Raw genomic sequence first — 16,397 nt, 5'->3', positions numbered from 1 at the left:
CAAGGCATTGGTATTAACACTTCACGTGATCTTGATTCTATCCCTCTGTTAATGCAGCCTAGCACTGTGTTGGCTTTTTTGGCAGCTGCAGCACACTGCTGGTTCATATTTAAGTGATTGTCCACTAGAACTCTGAGGTCCCTCTCACAGTTACTACTATTGAGCAAGGTACCCCCTATACTACACCTGTACATTTGGTTTTTCTTGCCTAAATGTAGTACCTTGCTTTTTTCACCATTGAATTTCATTTTGTTACATAGTGCCCAGTGTTCAAGTCTGTCTAGATCCTTCTGTATCTTAAGCCTGGAGTGTTGGCTATTCCTGACAGCTTGGTGTCATCTGCAAATTTGATGAGTTCCTCATCTATCCCCTCGTCCAAATCGCTGATTAAGATGTTGAAGAGCATTGGGCCCAGAACAGAGCCCTGGGGCACCTCACTACACACTTCCCTCCATGTAGACCACTTGCTGAGTACAGCCGGTCAGCTAGCTACGGATCCATCTGGTGGTGATGTTGTCTACCCCACATTTTTCTATCTTGTCGAGTAGTAGGTTGTGATCTACTTTATCAAATGCCTTGCTGAAATCCAAGTAAATTATATCCACAGCATTCCTCTGATCCACTAATTTTGTCACTTGGTCAAAGAATGCAATAAGATTTGTGTGGCATGATCTGTTTTTGACAAACCCATGTTGGCTTTTATTAATGACTTTGTTTGCCTCTAGGTGTTCGCTGATTTGTTGTTTGATTATCTTTGATCAAGAGCATCTGATTACCAGCATCTGGCTGCTACTTAGCCTCTTCAAACCTATGGAAGCTGTAAGGGTATACTTAGTTTTTCACACAGGGTTTCTCCATTTTGGCCTTTTTGTAAAATAAATGATGATATGTCATATGCGTTGTTAATCTGAGGTTGTATTTTCCTACTTTTAAGAACTGCTAAGGATCAGATAATTTTTACTATGTCCTGATACATAAAATCATAGAACTCAAAGAGGGTGTACTTTCTTTTTCACATGACTGTAGCTTTTGTCACAGCTACTTTCCTATCAGAAATATAAATGGCGAAAAAAGAATATTTCATTTTTTTCAGACATATTATAGTTGCTTTAGGAAAAGGAAATGAGCTATTTAATCACTCCATCAAAGGTTAGAAAGAAGAAAAATCTAGAATACCTCTAAAAGCATTCTATATGATAGAAACATTTATACTACAATTGTAGGATATATAAACATTAAAAACCAGTTAAAATATTCTCAGTTGTAGACTTTTAGTGTTTAAGTATTATTTTTAAATAATTTCATGAGACCGATCTGATTTTTCAACCATTTTTTCAGTAGTCATTAAGTGAATCACTATGGTTGTTAAGCAAACCCATGATTGTTAAGCAAATGCCATAGGCATTAAGCAAATCAGTGGTTCAGTAGCAGCGTGGTTTTGCCACTTTTCAGCAAAACCATCATAAAATGCAACTATGTGACTGTGGGATCCCGCAAGTAGCCATAGAGTCAGCTGGTTTAATCAAAAGGTCAAAATCCAGTCCAAAATTCAAACAGCCAAGATAAGTTTGTTATCCAGTCCAAAGATCAGAGTTTCTTGTTTAAACAGAATATATTAGAAGAGTTTATATTTTCCTTGCATCATAATAAATTGTATACATGGGAATCCTTGCTTGAATTTGATTAAATTTTTATTGTGAGTATATGCTATTGATTTTGCCATTGCTGCATATTTTCCAGGTTTAAGCTCCTTGTTGGATATTGTCAGACTTGTGTTTTTTATCCAAGATTGGCTAAATGTATTCTCAGTATAGCAAGCATGTATGAGTAAACGATGCTGCTTTTTGTTAATATATTCTGGAATTATAATGATTTTCACACTTTCTGAATAATATGTATATCTTTTCAGGTACTATGGAGCTTTTTATATCTTTACCATGTGTGTTAAACTTTTCCTTCTTTGTCGTAGCATTTCCAATGTTTATTACTGTATGATTTATCTTTTTTTTGTTCCATCTTTTCATTGGGGTTCATATTGTATGGATTAGAGTTTTACCACAGACTTTTTAAATTGTAGTTATATTTTATATCCTGAAATAAGTGTTTGATTATGGTGGGTACAAGTCCAATTATTCAGATGAAGTCAATCAAACCTTGTTTTAATCCATTCAGAATCATTGCCATGGGAGAAACTTTGCATAGAAGGTTTTTCCTATTAGAAGTGTATCCTTATTTAGTTCAGTATGAGCATATCCTAGGGCAGAGGTCTTCAAACTTGGCCCTTTTATGACTTATGGACTTCAACTCCCAGAATTCCTTAGCCAGGCAAGTTTGAAGACCCCTGTCCTAAGGAGAAGAATGTTTAACTACCTTTTCAAATCTGTAATTCAAAAAATTCAAGAGACTCATACTGTTTACATAAACTTTTTAATCATGTGGCACTTGAACCCATTCTATTTCTAATAATTATTTTGTATTCATCTATATAAGTAACAATTGTATTTTAAAAACAAAATAGAAACAGTTGACTTCAGAAAATAATGAGACTCCGGTATAGATAGTATAGATCTATATATAAACTAAAGATCATTCATCTTGCTCTGTTTTCTAATCTATAGGAAGCTAACATGGGGTGTGTATATATGTATGTATTTTGCACACTGATGTTAGTAAATATTTAAATGCAGTGCATTCCTTTTCATTCATTTCAACTGTATCTGGTTATTCTGAATTTTTATCTGATAATATTTACTGGTTTATTTTTACAATCAAAAGACATTTTAGAGAATAAAATTGTGTTTGGTAACAAATGAGTACAGGTAGTCAGTTTATAACCATTGTTTAGTGATTGTTCAAAGTTACAACAGCTCTGAAAAAGTGATTTATGACAGTTTTTTACACTTATGACTGTTGCAGCATTCTCATGGTCATATGATCAAAATTTGGGCACTTGGTAACATGTGTATTTAAGACAGTTGTAGTGTCCTAGGATCATGTGTTCCCCATTTGTAACCTTCCCAGCTGGCTTCAGACAAGCAAAGTCAATGCTAGAAGCCAGATTTGTTTAACAACCTAATGATTCACTTAACAACTATGGCAAAAAATGTCATAAAATGGGATGCAACTCAATAAGTGTCTTGCTTAGAAATTTTGGGCTCAATTGTGGTCTTAATTTGAGGGCTACCTGTATTAAATAACTAATTTGTGGAACAATCAATTTCTTTATATCTAGATCAGGGGTGTCAAACTGCCGGCCTGTGGGCCGGACATGTCACGCGGAAGCTACGCCCACTCTATTGCCAGCAATGGCAAAACCATCCCGATAGGTTCCGCGACATCATGTGATGTCGTGTGTTTGACATGTCTGATCTAGCTTGTATGAGTGTGCCTCATTTTCAGGCTAATTATGCCCATTTTCTTTTGACCGCAACAATTTATTACCTAAAATTCCTGTTTCTAACAAATTATATTAAAAGAGGTTAAGGGATTGGTTATTTGTGACACATCTATATTTTGCACTGCTAACTGTTCTTCCTTATTCTATCAAAACATATCTGTCATTTTGCACATGGCGGAGGCCTAAAGCAAAAAAGTTTTATAAAACCCAGCTGAAGGCCTAGGACTGGGGTGACGGCCTGTGTGCCCACAGAGAGGGCTCTGAGTGCCACCTCTGGCACCTGTGCCATAGGTTCGCCCCCACTGGTATAAGGCATACTTAGACTGTGCAGTATGTAAATCATCAAAATCCGAAGTGTTCCCAGTGAGCAAGAAGAGCACAAGACAGACAACAAGTGTTCTAGAGCTGGTACATGCAGATTTAATAGGACCAATGCAAGCCAGCTTGGGAGGAGCAAGGTATGTGTTGGTCATTGTAGATGATTTTACCAGATTTGGTTTCTGTTATAACAGAGGTGCTGCAGAAGTTCAAGCAATGGGTGAGTTTCACAGAAAGAAGATATAGGCAACAGGTATGCCAGCTGCAAACTGATGGGTTCAGAATTCATGTCAGCAAGTTTTCAACAATGGTTGGGACAGCTAGGAATAAGACATAGACTCACAAATCTGTACACAGCAGCTGAGAATGGTGTGGCTGAAAGACGGAATGGAGTCTTGCAGACCATGAAAGAGTCACTGCTGAAGGATTCTGGTCTGAGCAGGTCCTATTGGGGTGAACCAAGGTTGACTGCTAATTATTTGGTCAATAGGCTGTGGAGTTCCTCTATAAATGATACTCCATATACTGTGCTATATGGCAGAAAGCCATCTCTAGCACATTTAAGGGTGTTTGGAAGCAATGCATGGGTGCATATTCCAAAGGCAATCAGGAGAAAAGGGCAACAAAAGGCTAGAAAGCTCAGGTTTATGGGCTATGAGCCTGGCTCAAAGAGCTATCGCTTTAATGATGGAAGCAGAAGTATAGTAATTTCCAGATCTGCTAGTTTTCCAGAGCAGAAGTGGGGCAGAATTGATACCAATTCCAGGGATGATCCATTTAGTGATGGTAACTCACTTAGTGACAGTGTCAGCATCATCCCTTCCTGAGCACAGAGGAAGGAAAGAGAAGCAGGGGAGGAAGGAAGGAAGGAAGGAAGGAAGGAAGGAAGGAAGGAAGGAAGGAAGGAAGGAAGGAAGGAAGGAGTGGGCTGGGAAAGAGACTGCCTTCTGAGAACTTCGCAGGTTTGGTTTTTTAAGCTGCCAGAGGCTCCCGGCAGGAGCTTCCCATTTTGACCCCTTCCATCCCTCCGTCGTTGCCTCTGCCTGAAGGGCCTCTGTGTGGCTCTCAGCTCATCTCTCCCAGACCCATGCACGAGTGTGTGTGTGTGTGTGTGTGTGTGTGTGTGTGTGTGTGTGTGTGTGTGTGTGTGTGTGTGTGTGAAGGGTCTCATTTGTTGCAACCCACGCTGTGACATTCAGGAGGAAAAGAATGGGAGAGGTAAGAGAAACTGCAATGGGAGCTTCTTACAGCTTTCCACGGGGCTGGAGACGGGAGCTGACGGGCTCAGGGCGCAATACGATAGGTAGCATGTTGAGAAAAGCAAATAAGGACTCCCAAAAAACAGCTTTCCTTACTTTGCAGCCTGCCATCGCAGAAAGTCTCTGTTGAGGCACGGGGCTGCAAGGGGTGAGAGACGCATACACACCCCGCACGCTCGCACACACACAAACACGTGCGCAGATCTGGGAGAGCGAGCTGAGCTGAGCCACGCAGAGGCAATGACGGGGGAGGGGAAACCTTTGCCCACCACTGCCTGCCTATTGCCACCTCTGCCCGGAGTCTCTGGCAGTTTAAAAAGAAAAAGCAGGGGAGGGAGGAAGGAAAGAGTCAGGGAAGGAGGGAGGGAGGGAACTTGGTTGGAAATGTCCCAGTTCGAGGGAGGGCTGTCGAGGCTAAGCAAAGCCCAGGATCGCCATGAGCAGCTACAGCTGATTAGCGCTTCTGCAGGGCTATGGGGGCTGGGCAGAAGCCCTGTGTCAGCGTTCACTTCTGCAGAGTTGCAGAGGTAAGACAGAAGCCCCAGGATCAGTGCTTCCAGTCCACACAGAAGAGAAAAGGAGGGGGGAAGAGGAGGCTATAAAAGGACGTTTGGCAGGAGAAGGAGAGAAAAAAGAATGGGGGAAAGAGAAGACTGCAAAAGAAAGACAGAGAAGCGCAGCCTTGAGAGGAATCATCTGGAGGTGCACTGAAAAGAAAAGGGGGAAGAGAGGAGAGGCTATAAAGGAAGGGAAGAGAGGATATAAAAGAAGGAGAGGAGAGAAAGGATATAAAAGAAGGGCGGAAAGAAGAGAGGATATAAAAGAAGGGAGGGAAGAGGATATAAGAAGGAGAAAAGAGGATATCAAGAGGAGAGAAGATATAAAGGGGAGGGAAGAGGATATAAAGGGAGGGAGAGAAGAGGATATAAAAGGGGGTGAGAAGAGAATATTAAAGGGGCGGAGAGAAGAGAGGATATTTGTTAAATGAGGGGGGGAGAGAGAAATTTGTTAAATGAGCTTTGCCCCATTTTATGACTTTTCTTGATACAGTGCTTAAGTGAATAATTGCAGTTGTTAAATTAGTAACATGGTTGTTAAGTGAATCTGATTTCCCCATTGACTTTGCTTGTCAGAAGGTTGCAAAAGGAGATCACATGACCCTGGGACAATGTGACCATCATAAATATGAATCAGTTGCCAAGCATCCGAATGTAAATCACATGATCCTGGGGATGCTGCAGTGGTCATAAGTGTGAAAAATGGTCATGTCATTTTTTTCAGTGCCATTGTAACTTTGAACAGTCACTAAGCGAACTGTTGTAGGTCAAGGACTACCTGTACTTTATCACTTTTTTCCAGGTTTTTTTTTATAAACAAGTTTTATTGGTTTTTAATTTTACATCAAAGTGCTCAAGAAACACTGTGGTGATGGGGTAATCAATCATCTAGAAACAAAGTCATACCTATATAACTCAAATTAATTCATTAAAAGTTCCCTCTCTATTTCCCTCAAATAGTGTAAGATATTTAGGTTAATCCATTTCTACATGAAATTCAATCAATCAAAACAATCATCAATAGCATTACACCTATGTAAATCCCAATCCTGTTTTAAAGCTTGACTAATTTATAATTACCATATTCCAATTTAATCTTAAATAAACACATTATTAGCACTTCGGATATCCCTTCTAAAAATGCACAATATTCCGACAGTAACATTCTAATATTTCCAGATATATTCCATTTCTTAATCTATTAAATCATTAATTAGTACCATTTCTTCTCTTATCACAAATCTCTTGTTCTTCTTCCATTACAAAATAATTATTCTACTTAAAATAAAAATATTACTCTACTCTATTTTAAATATATAATCAATCAATCTATTTCTGTATAAAAAAAGTCATTTCAGCCCATTAGATAACATTTAAATCTCATCCAAATCAGTATATTTAAAACAAACATATTATTACAAATATCCTCTTACTAACTTCACATACTAAGTTAATTGTTAAATCAGTCCAAATCTCTTAAGACATTTTTAATCCATTAAGTAAGATTTTAAATCACATTTTTGACTCTAATTCTAGCTTTCTTTCTATGCCAAGCCGGTTTCCATAATACCACATCTGTGTCGACAAATCTCAGTATTTAAGTATGGATATTTATCAACACATCAATCTGGTCTAAGTTCTCTTCCCCTTCTTCCAATATCATCTGGGTAGTGTAGTCAATTTTATTGCATGTTGTAATTACTAGTTGATTATCCAGGGTCTGAAAGTCAATTCCTGTTGCTTTCAAGACTGCAAATGTTTCAGCTGAAGTCATTCTTTGATTATCAGAGTTCTCCATAATTTGTACACCGGTTTATGAAATATCCTCTTCTGTAGTGATTAGTTAACTTGTAGAATGATCACTTAGAGTCTCAATTTGGAGTTTTAGATCCAGGGTTTTTCTAGAGCTCATTTGATCAGTAGCTTCTTCCTCCATCTCTTTAAATTGTGTGCACTGTTGCATATAGGCCTCTTTAAAGCTAATCTGCTCCTCCTTTAGTGTTTCTTGGCCTATAGGTTGATCCATTAAAATTTGAGATTCAGTTTGTGGTTCTGCAAAGTGATCTTTAATTTTTCTCCAAGATTTCATGTACTCTGTGGCTTCCAGGATTTTTTCCAAAATAAGCTTATAATCAAGCTATGGGTAAGATTCCTCCATTTCCATAATAGAATAGTCTTTTAGTCTTTTAGTAGAAGCTTTATTTATTAAAAATCAACAAACATTCACCTCCACAATTTCTAGTAAGCCAATTCAGCCCACAGCTGTTTCAAATCCTTTATCTTTTCCCTTTTATTATCATTTGAAGGTCAAATCCATCTTCAAACACCAAGAGAAAATACAATTGCAGTAACACTTTTCTGCACAAGATGTCCTCAGTAGGTTGTAAAATCTTCTAAGGATTTTTTTTCAGGGTCCCGAAATAGCCAAAGAATTAAATATCCAATAAAAAATTACTAATTTATACTTTTGTTCAAAGCTTTTTTTCCCAAGTAGACAGATGCTGCTTTCTTAAGGCAGGGAAATCATTCAGAGGCTTTTTACAGGAAAGCAGTTAGGGCTCAGAGAGGGAAGGAAAGGTCTCACCCACATTTCTCCATGGTGGTTCTTCTTCACTTAGCTGTTCTTCTGACTTTTGGCTGGTGCAGCTGGGTGATCGGCCATTTTACTGGCCCATCTTTTCTCTGACAGCCCTAAGAAGCTAGCTCGGACCGCGGAAGGACCTGCCTCCAGGGTGACTTTTCGACCCGATTAAGGGTCTACCGGCAGAGGGAAAGCAGCCGGCGAAGAGGCGAAGCTCTTCGCACAACTGCACATGCCACGATCCAGAACCAGAAGTCGGCTCTTCAGGAAGAAATTAGGTGTCCAGTTCAGCCCTTCTACTCTATTGAGCCTCTGCGCTATCAGCCCCCTCTACCACAAAGATCCTGCAGGAGGAGGGCAGTGTGGACAATCATGGGATCTGGCAGGGTGAGAACTGTGAACCATAAACACAAAGCTTTCGCTGTGTCCCTGCATAACAGATACAGTGCTCTTGCTGACCTTAATAGGGACATTAAGGAGACAGGTCAAGGTAGCTGTGATGATAACTCAAATAAGCAGGGGATCACGGTCTCACATGAAGAACTTGTCTTTGACAGGGAAAAGTATGAATCAGGTATTACACATCAGTCATGCAAGAAGAGAAAGGCATCCAAAAAGAGAAAGCACCTTCTGGTTGGTGATTCAATTATAAGGGATATAAATTTAGGAAAGGACACAGAGGTTTCGAAAGAGGTCAGGTGTCTCCCAGGTCCTACTGCCAGTAGGGACAAGAAGCATATTTTTAAAATAGTCAAGAATGCCAGCAAGAACTGTGATGTGGAGGCTATTGTACATCTTGGCACTAATGAACTATCCCAAAAAGATGTACTCTGTGCAGAATGATTTCCAGAGCTTGGGGAAGGAACGTAGCACGATAGGTTGTAGGCTTATTTTTTCAGAGGTTTTACCAGTGTATAAGGAGCAAAATGGAAAAGGCCAACATATAGCAGAATTCAATATGTGGCTAAAGGAGTGGTGTAAAGGGGAAGGCTTTGGTTATATTAGTCACGATGTCTGTAGCTGGTCCAATGAAAAAATGTACAACAGAGATGGTTTGCATCAAAGGTCTATACACCAATCCACAGAGTATGAACAGTAAACAGGGTGAACTAGAAATTCAGGTTAATGAGGGCAGATTTGATATTGTTGCCATTACGGAAACATGGTAGGATGAAACCCACAAATGGAACACACAGCTAGAGGGATTTAAATTATTTAAAAGAAATAAACCAAATAAAAGAGGAGGTGGAGTTGCTCTCTATATAAGAAATAACTACATCTCCACACAACAATGATGAAAACTGTTTTGAATGCATTTGGGTCAATATAAAAGAGGGGGGAAATGACACTGCCATAGGTGTATACTATAGGCCACCCAACCAAACAGGAAATAGATGAATTTTTTGCTAGTCAGCTAACTAAGGAAGGTAGGAAGCACATCACAATAGTAATGGGGGACTTTAATTACCCTGACATCAACTGGGAGACAAACTCTGCACCGTGGAAGATCAAACAGGTTCCTGGCAAATCTAGCAGACAACTTTGTCTCCCAAAAAGTAGAGAAGGGAACTAGGGGATTAGCCATATTGGATCTAATTCTCACTAACAGAGATGAAATGATAGAAGGTGTTGAAGCCACAGGAACCTTGCGGGGGGGGGGAGTGATCATGCAATATTGGATTTCAACATTATGGAAGTACAAGCAATAGAACACAGTCAAACTAGAGTCTTGGACTTTAAGAGACCTAATTTCAATAAACTTAGAGAGAGCTTGGGAAGGATTCCAAGGGAAAATGCCAGGGCTGCTTCAGTCGGTAGCGAGCCCTTCAGCAGCCTAGAGAGAGATCTCTATGGATTTTATTGTGGAGCTTCCTGAAAGCACAAGAAATATTGTTATTTGGGTGGTTACAGACCTGTTCTCTAGGCAGGCCCATTTCATCCCATGCCCAAAAATCCCAACTGCCAAAATGCTGGGTAAACTCTTTGTACAACACATATATGTATAATCTCAGACGGGGGGTCCAGTTCATCTCCAAATTCTGGAAAGTTTTTCTGGACCTTTTGAGTTGTAGTCAGGGCCTGTCATATAGTCATCATCCTCAAATGAATAATGGGACAGAGAGACTAAACTCTATTCTAGAAAAATATCTTAGCTGCTTTATCAACTATCAGCAAGATAACTGAACTGATCTGTTGCCTTTTGCTGAGGTTGCTTATAACAAAGTTGTGCACTTGAGTACGGGTTTCACCCATTTCCAGGTTGCAAATGGGCAAACCTTTGTCCCTATGCCTGGGCTACCTACTAAGGAACCTGACATCCCTTCTCTGCAGGAATGGACTAAGCAATTGCAAAATATCTGGCCTGTAGTTCAGAAGGCCCTGGATGATGCCAGAGTCATTTATATGTAGTAATCAGTGCTCAGTCATTGCAGGGTGCAAAAAATGGCCGCTGGCACGGAGCAGTTTATTGTTTATATACAGTTTACAAGCAGCAAAAGTTTCTACATGGCAATAGCATTTCATTGGTTAAACTCCCAGCCAATCCTTAAGAATATAGAAGCCAGAGGCCAGAAACAGGGAGCAATTTGGCAATAACATCTTGTTGGTGTGAACTAGCTGCTATCAGACAGCCAAGGTCATACAAGCCTGTGCACTTTCACATCGCCATGGTGATGTAAAGGGAGGAGATTAGATCTAGAGAAGAAGAGGCACACAGGCTTTGGAGGGGCAGTGTTCTGCACACGACCTCAGCCTGGCCCCCACCTCTACACTTATAAAGCTCAGGCTGACAAGAAGAGAATGGAGCCTAAATCTTTTAATATAGGAGACAGAGTCTCTTTCCACCAGATACTTACAGTCTTTACAGCCTCTAAAAATTGGGCCCTAAATTTGTCTGGCCTTTTCCTATTAAACATATTATGGACTTCCAGTGACATCATCTCAGTGGTGCAGGGGAAGGTGAACGGCTCCTGTTCCCAGAACCCGATTATTTCACGTTTTGGGAACCTTTCAGGGTGCAAGGAGCCTGGAGGGCTCGGCGGACTAGAGGGGAAGTCCAGAGTGCAGCATAGTGAAAGGCGATCACTTGCTGCAAAGATGGACACCCCTGTCAAACCAACATGAAAGTGTTTGTCATCATGCTATGGCGGACCTGAGGCTGCGATGATGCAGAGAGCATAGGGAAGAGAAGATTTTTATAGCAGATTGTGACATTTGAAGTGGAGATCAGTCTGAAATCCACAAGGTCGAGGATTGCTTGGAAAAGTGAGTCCTGATTGTTTGGCTAAAAGAGATCTCCAGCTGGAGGAGCGAGCGGCATCTCGGCAGGAGGAGCAGTGATTCAGCAGAATATTTTCAATTGCTAAAGAGGCAAAGAGGAGGACGGATAAAAGAGTTTGAGTTAGTCCTGTGGTGGTGAGACAGGCGGATTTTTTGGTCAGAATCTGAAGGAAAGGAGAAAGTGAAGAAGGAGAGAGATTGGGTGTGTAAGAGGAACAGGAAAAGAAAAGAAAGGAGAAGAAGAAAAGTGGTGAGAGTAGACGACAGCATGCCATGAGGGCAAGCGTAGTCTGAATGGACGAGCACCCTAACCAGAAATCACAGGGAAAACCAGCCACTTTAATAAAACTTTTGAACTGAGTGATTAGAAGATTTCAAAGATATATTTATATCTGTATCTATTGTTTACAATTTAGTATTTAAAATTAATTATATAGATATTCTGAATTGCTTATATATTGATAACTGTATTTTTATATACAAATTGATAATTATAATCAGAATCAAACTTAGATATATATCAATCAATTGATTATTAATATTTATATTCATTTATATTTATGTTTATATTTATACTTATATAGATTTGCTTATTGATTTAATTGAAAGTTCTTGTGAGGTTATTGGTATTTAAGTTAAATTTGCTAAGGTTGTTTAAAATTAATTAAGAATAGAGATAGCTAGGAATAGTGGAACTGATTATTATTTAATACTTAATACTGTAAGGAAGGTAAAAATAGAAGGAAAAAAATAACAACAACAACAAAAGATAGACAGTAAATGGTTGATGACAGTGTGGAGAAATATTTATAGAATACTGAGAGAGCAAAGTAGGGTATTGAAAGAAATGACCAGTATTACAACAACGACCTTAAAGGCAGGGAAAAAAATTGCATCAAATCCAACAATAACAATGGCTTCCCCATTAAACCAAAGGTCGACAGAGGGATCACAAAAGGCTGAAAAAAATAATACGACCCCAAACATGAAAACAATGCAAGCCACTTTGACATTGATCCAGGAAACAATGGTAAAAATGCAAAACACAATGTCTATCAACCATGGAGAAATGAAATTTGACATTCAGAAATTGGATAATAAAATGAATTCAATTCAGGAAGCAATTCAGAAGAATGAACAAAGAATAAAAATAATAGAAGACAAAACAGAACAAACTGGGGAAAAATTAGATCTGGTAGATCAGAAAATGATGGCAATAAATAAGGACCTCGAAGACTCAATTATCCAATTAGAAATGGACTGGGCATCTTTTTTCTTAAGATTCCAAAATGTAACAGAGGCGAAGGATGAAGATTTAGGACAGATAATGGCAGGTATTATAGCAGAATCTCTCCAAAGAGACAAACAAGAAATTATGAATGAATTGGATGAAGTATATCGAATTCAAATGAACTATGCAAGACGCCATAAACTGCGTAGAGAGGTTCACATTAGATTTGCCTGGAAGAAAATCCGGGATATAGTGTACAACATTACCCGAGAAGAAACAATGATTTACAAGGGGAAGGAAATTATTACATTGAAACAAATTCCTAGAAGGGTTTGAGAACAATGTAAGTACTATCGCTTCCTGGCCACACAATTGAACAAGCGAAATATTTTGTTTAGGTGGATACTCCCGGAGGGAATGCTTATTTCATGGCAAGGCAAGAAGATTAAAATCGATAGTTTAGCAATGGCACAGGACTTCTTTGACCAGTTGACAGGAAATGAAGAGGATCAGAGTAGTAGGGAGGAGATGGAGGCTGTAAGCCAAGAAGAAGACCCAAGTTAAAGAAGGAACCCAGGAAGAGAGAAGCAAAAAAGAAAAAGGAATTCAAGAATTAAGAGGTATTAAAACAAGATCCCAAGTAGTTACAAGGGCAAACAGAGACTAATATCTGGTAGACAGATAACAGAATGGAAGATTGGAAATTAATATCAATAAATGTTAATGGACTAAATGCAGTGACAAAAAGGAGACAAATATTAACAAAGCTAAGTAAACAAAAGATAGACATAGTTTGCCTCCAGGAGGTACACATTCGAAAACAGGATGAAAGATATTTAGAGTATAAAAAGTTAGGGACATTTTATACAGCACTAGCAGAGAAGAAGAAGAAAGGGGTGGTGGTATATATTAAGGAAGGGATAAAGGCTAATCTAATTTATTCTGATCCAAAAGGAAGAACCCTAATGATGGAAATAAAATGAGGGCATACCCAAATATTGTTGGTAGTTGTTTATGCGCATAATAAAAATCAGGGGGAGTATTATAAGAAATTTCATAAACAAATAATTATAATAGGACATAGGAATATATGCATAGTAGGTGATTATAATGGGATAGTAGATATCCAAAAAGATTATGTAAGCGATAAAACTAACAAGAATAGAAGAAATATATTACCAAAAACATTTTTAGAATGATAGATGAACTAAATTTGATAGATATGTGGAGAACCCTACATACAAAAGAAAATAAATATACAGTGAGAAAGGAACCCTTACAATATAAAAATAAAGAAATTGTGGCCCTAAAACAGATACCAAGAGAGTAAGGGATACCCGGAGACACTACCATTTTCTAACTACAAAATTGATTGCCAAAGGCATAAATTTCAGATGGCTAATGCCAGAAGGCTTTTTAATAAACTGGAATAATACAAGATATCGACTGGATTCAATATGGAAAGCAGAAGATTTTGAAGTAAGAAATAGAGTAATTTTGGATGAAGGATTGCATCAACAATAAGAGGAGAAGCAGATGGGAGAGATGGCCCAAGGAGCAATGGCACAAGCAGAACAACAGAAGGAGAAAGGTGAACAAACAGGTGAAGGAGAAGGAACTGCCAGAGAACAAAGGACTACAAGATCGATTAGACCACGGGTCGGCAACCCGCGGCTCCGGAGCCGCATGCGGCTCTTTGAGCCATCTCCTGCGGCTCCGGAGCCTCCTCCTCCCCCCTCCCCCTCCCCCTCCTTCCTCCTACTGCCCCCCCCCAGGCTTCAGTCCCAGCTGGGGCAGCAGGAACATCACTTCCTGGGCCGTCGAGCCGGCCACGTGTCTGCCCGGGCCAGGTGGCAGTCCTGGCTGGGGCGGCGGCCGCGTCTCCCCAGGCCGGGCTGGGTGGCAGGGGGACGTTGCTTCCTGTGCCGTCCCTGGGCCACTCACCTGGCCATATGTCTCCCTGGGCCAGGCAGGCTGCAGCAGGGGGGCATCACTTCCTGGGCCGTCCCCAGGCCGTTCCCAAGGCAGCGGAGCTCACCGTGCATCTCCCCGGGCTGGTCCGTAGGGTCCCGGGCACCTTTCAGCGACTTTTACCGCCTCCTGCCTCCGTCCCCTCCCTGCCCCTTTGGCGCCATCTGCCTTTCTTTCTCTCTCTCTCTCTCTTCATCTGGAGGGGGGCAGAGGAAAGAGAGAGAAAGAGAGAGAGGGTGACTTGTTCGGGCAAAGAACCAGTGGGGGACAAGGCGAGCTAAGTCAAAAGATACGGAACTTTCGTGCTAGCTTATCCCTGCCACAAACTCAGCTCATCCGCCCTCACTCTCTCCTCTCCTCTCTGCGAACGAGGCTGCTTGCTTCAAATGGCTTGCTACCGAGGTCCGGGAGCCAGGCAGGTGGGTAAGTCTCGATCGCAGTATTTTGTTGCTGTTGTTTTGCGCACGCGTGGCTCTGGCTGGGAACAGAGCCAAGCAAGCTCTGTGGTTGGAAGTCCCTGCAGCTTAGGAGCCAGGATTTCCCCCCTCTCAATCCCAAATCCCAAGCAGGATTCACCACTTTGGGATTGGAAGTGAGCTGCGAGGAGACGGTCTGTCTCTTTTCCTCCCTTGCTTCCTTCCGCGCTGGCTACTGAGGCTCCCTGCTGGGTGCAGTCGGCTTGAAGCGGAGGAGGGGGAGGGGCCTTTCAAAGCGTGACATTGCAATGGATGGGACAGCCTTTCAGGAGGGTGCGGATGAACTATAGCTCTCCAGATATTGCTAACATACAGCATTTGCTGTCCCTGCAGCAGAATTGATGAGAGGTGCTGGCATTTCTCTTCGTCAGAATGTGGTGAATCCACATTGCCCATCTCTAAAGGAGGAAGTTAAACGTTTTGGTAGGTGAACTGGTTCTGTTAGTAAAGGGGGGGGAGGTGAAGAGAAAAAGAGAGGGAGAGAGAGAAGAAAGAGGGAGGAAAGAAAGAGAAAGAGGAAAGAGGAAGAAAGAGAAAGGGAGAGGAAAGAGAGAGGGAGAGGGGAGAGAGAGGAAAAAAGAGAAAGAGGGAGAAAGAGAAAGGGAGATGAAAGAAAGGGAGAGGGGGAGAGAGAAAAGAGGAAATGAGAGGGGGAGAGAGAGGAAAGAGAAAGAGGAAAGGGAGAAAGGAAAGAAAGAGAAAGAGGAAGAAAGAAAGGGAGATGAAAGAAAGGGAGAGGGGGAGAGGGGAAAGAAATAGAAAGAGGGAGAAAGGGAGGAAAGGGAGAAAGAGGAAAGGAAAGAGGAGAGAAAGGGAGAGGGGGAGAAAGGAAAGGAAAGAGGAAAGAGAAAGGGAGAAAGAGGAAAGGAAAGAAAAAGGGAAGAGGAGAGAAAGGAAGAAAGGATAGAAAGGGAGAAAGAGGAAAGAAAGAAAGGGAGAGGGAGAGGAAAGGGGGAGAGAGGAAAGAGGAAAAAGGGAGAAAGAGAGGAAAGAGAAAGGGAGGTAGAGGAAAGGGAGAGAGGAAAGGGAGGGGAAAGAGAAAGAGGGAGGGGGAGAGAGGAAAGAAAGGAAAGAGGAAAGAAAGAAAGCGAGAAAGAAGAAAAGAGAAAGGGAGATGAAAGAAAGGGAGAGGGGGGAGAGAGGAAAGAAATAGAAAGAGGGAGAAAGAGGAAAGAAAGAAAGGAAGAAAAGAGAAAGGGAAAGGAAAGAGAAAGGGGGAGGGGGAGAGAGGGGAAAGAGAGGAAAGGAAGGGAGAAAGAAAAGAAAGGGAGATGAAAGAAGGTGAGGGAGAGGAAAGAAATAGAAAGAGGGAGACAGGAAAGAAAGGG

Source organism: Crotalus tigris, unplaced genomic scaffold (assembly GCF_016545835.1).
Source record: "Crotalus tigris isolate CLP2741 ecotype Arizona unplaced genomic scaffold, ASM1654583v1 scf7180000024339.11422700, whole genome shotgun sequence".
Lineage (NCBI taxonomy): Eukaryota > Metazoa > Chordata > Lepidosauria > Squamata > Viperidae > Crotalus > Crotalus tigris.
Note: the sequence above shows the minus strand (reverse complement) of the source record.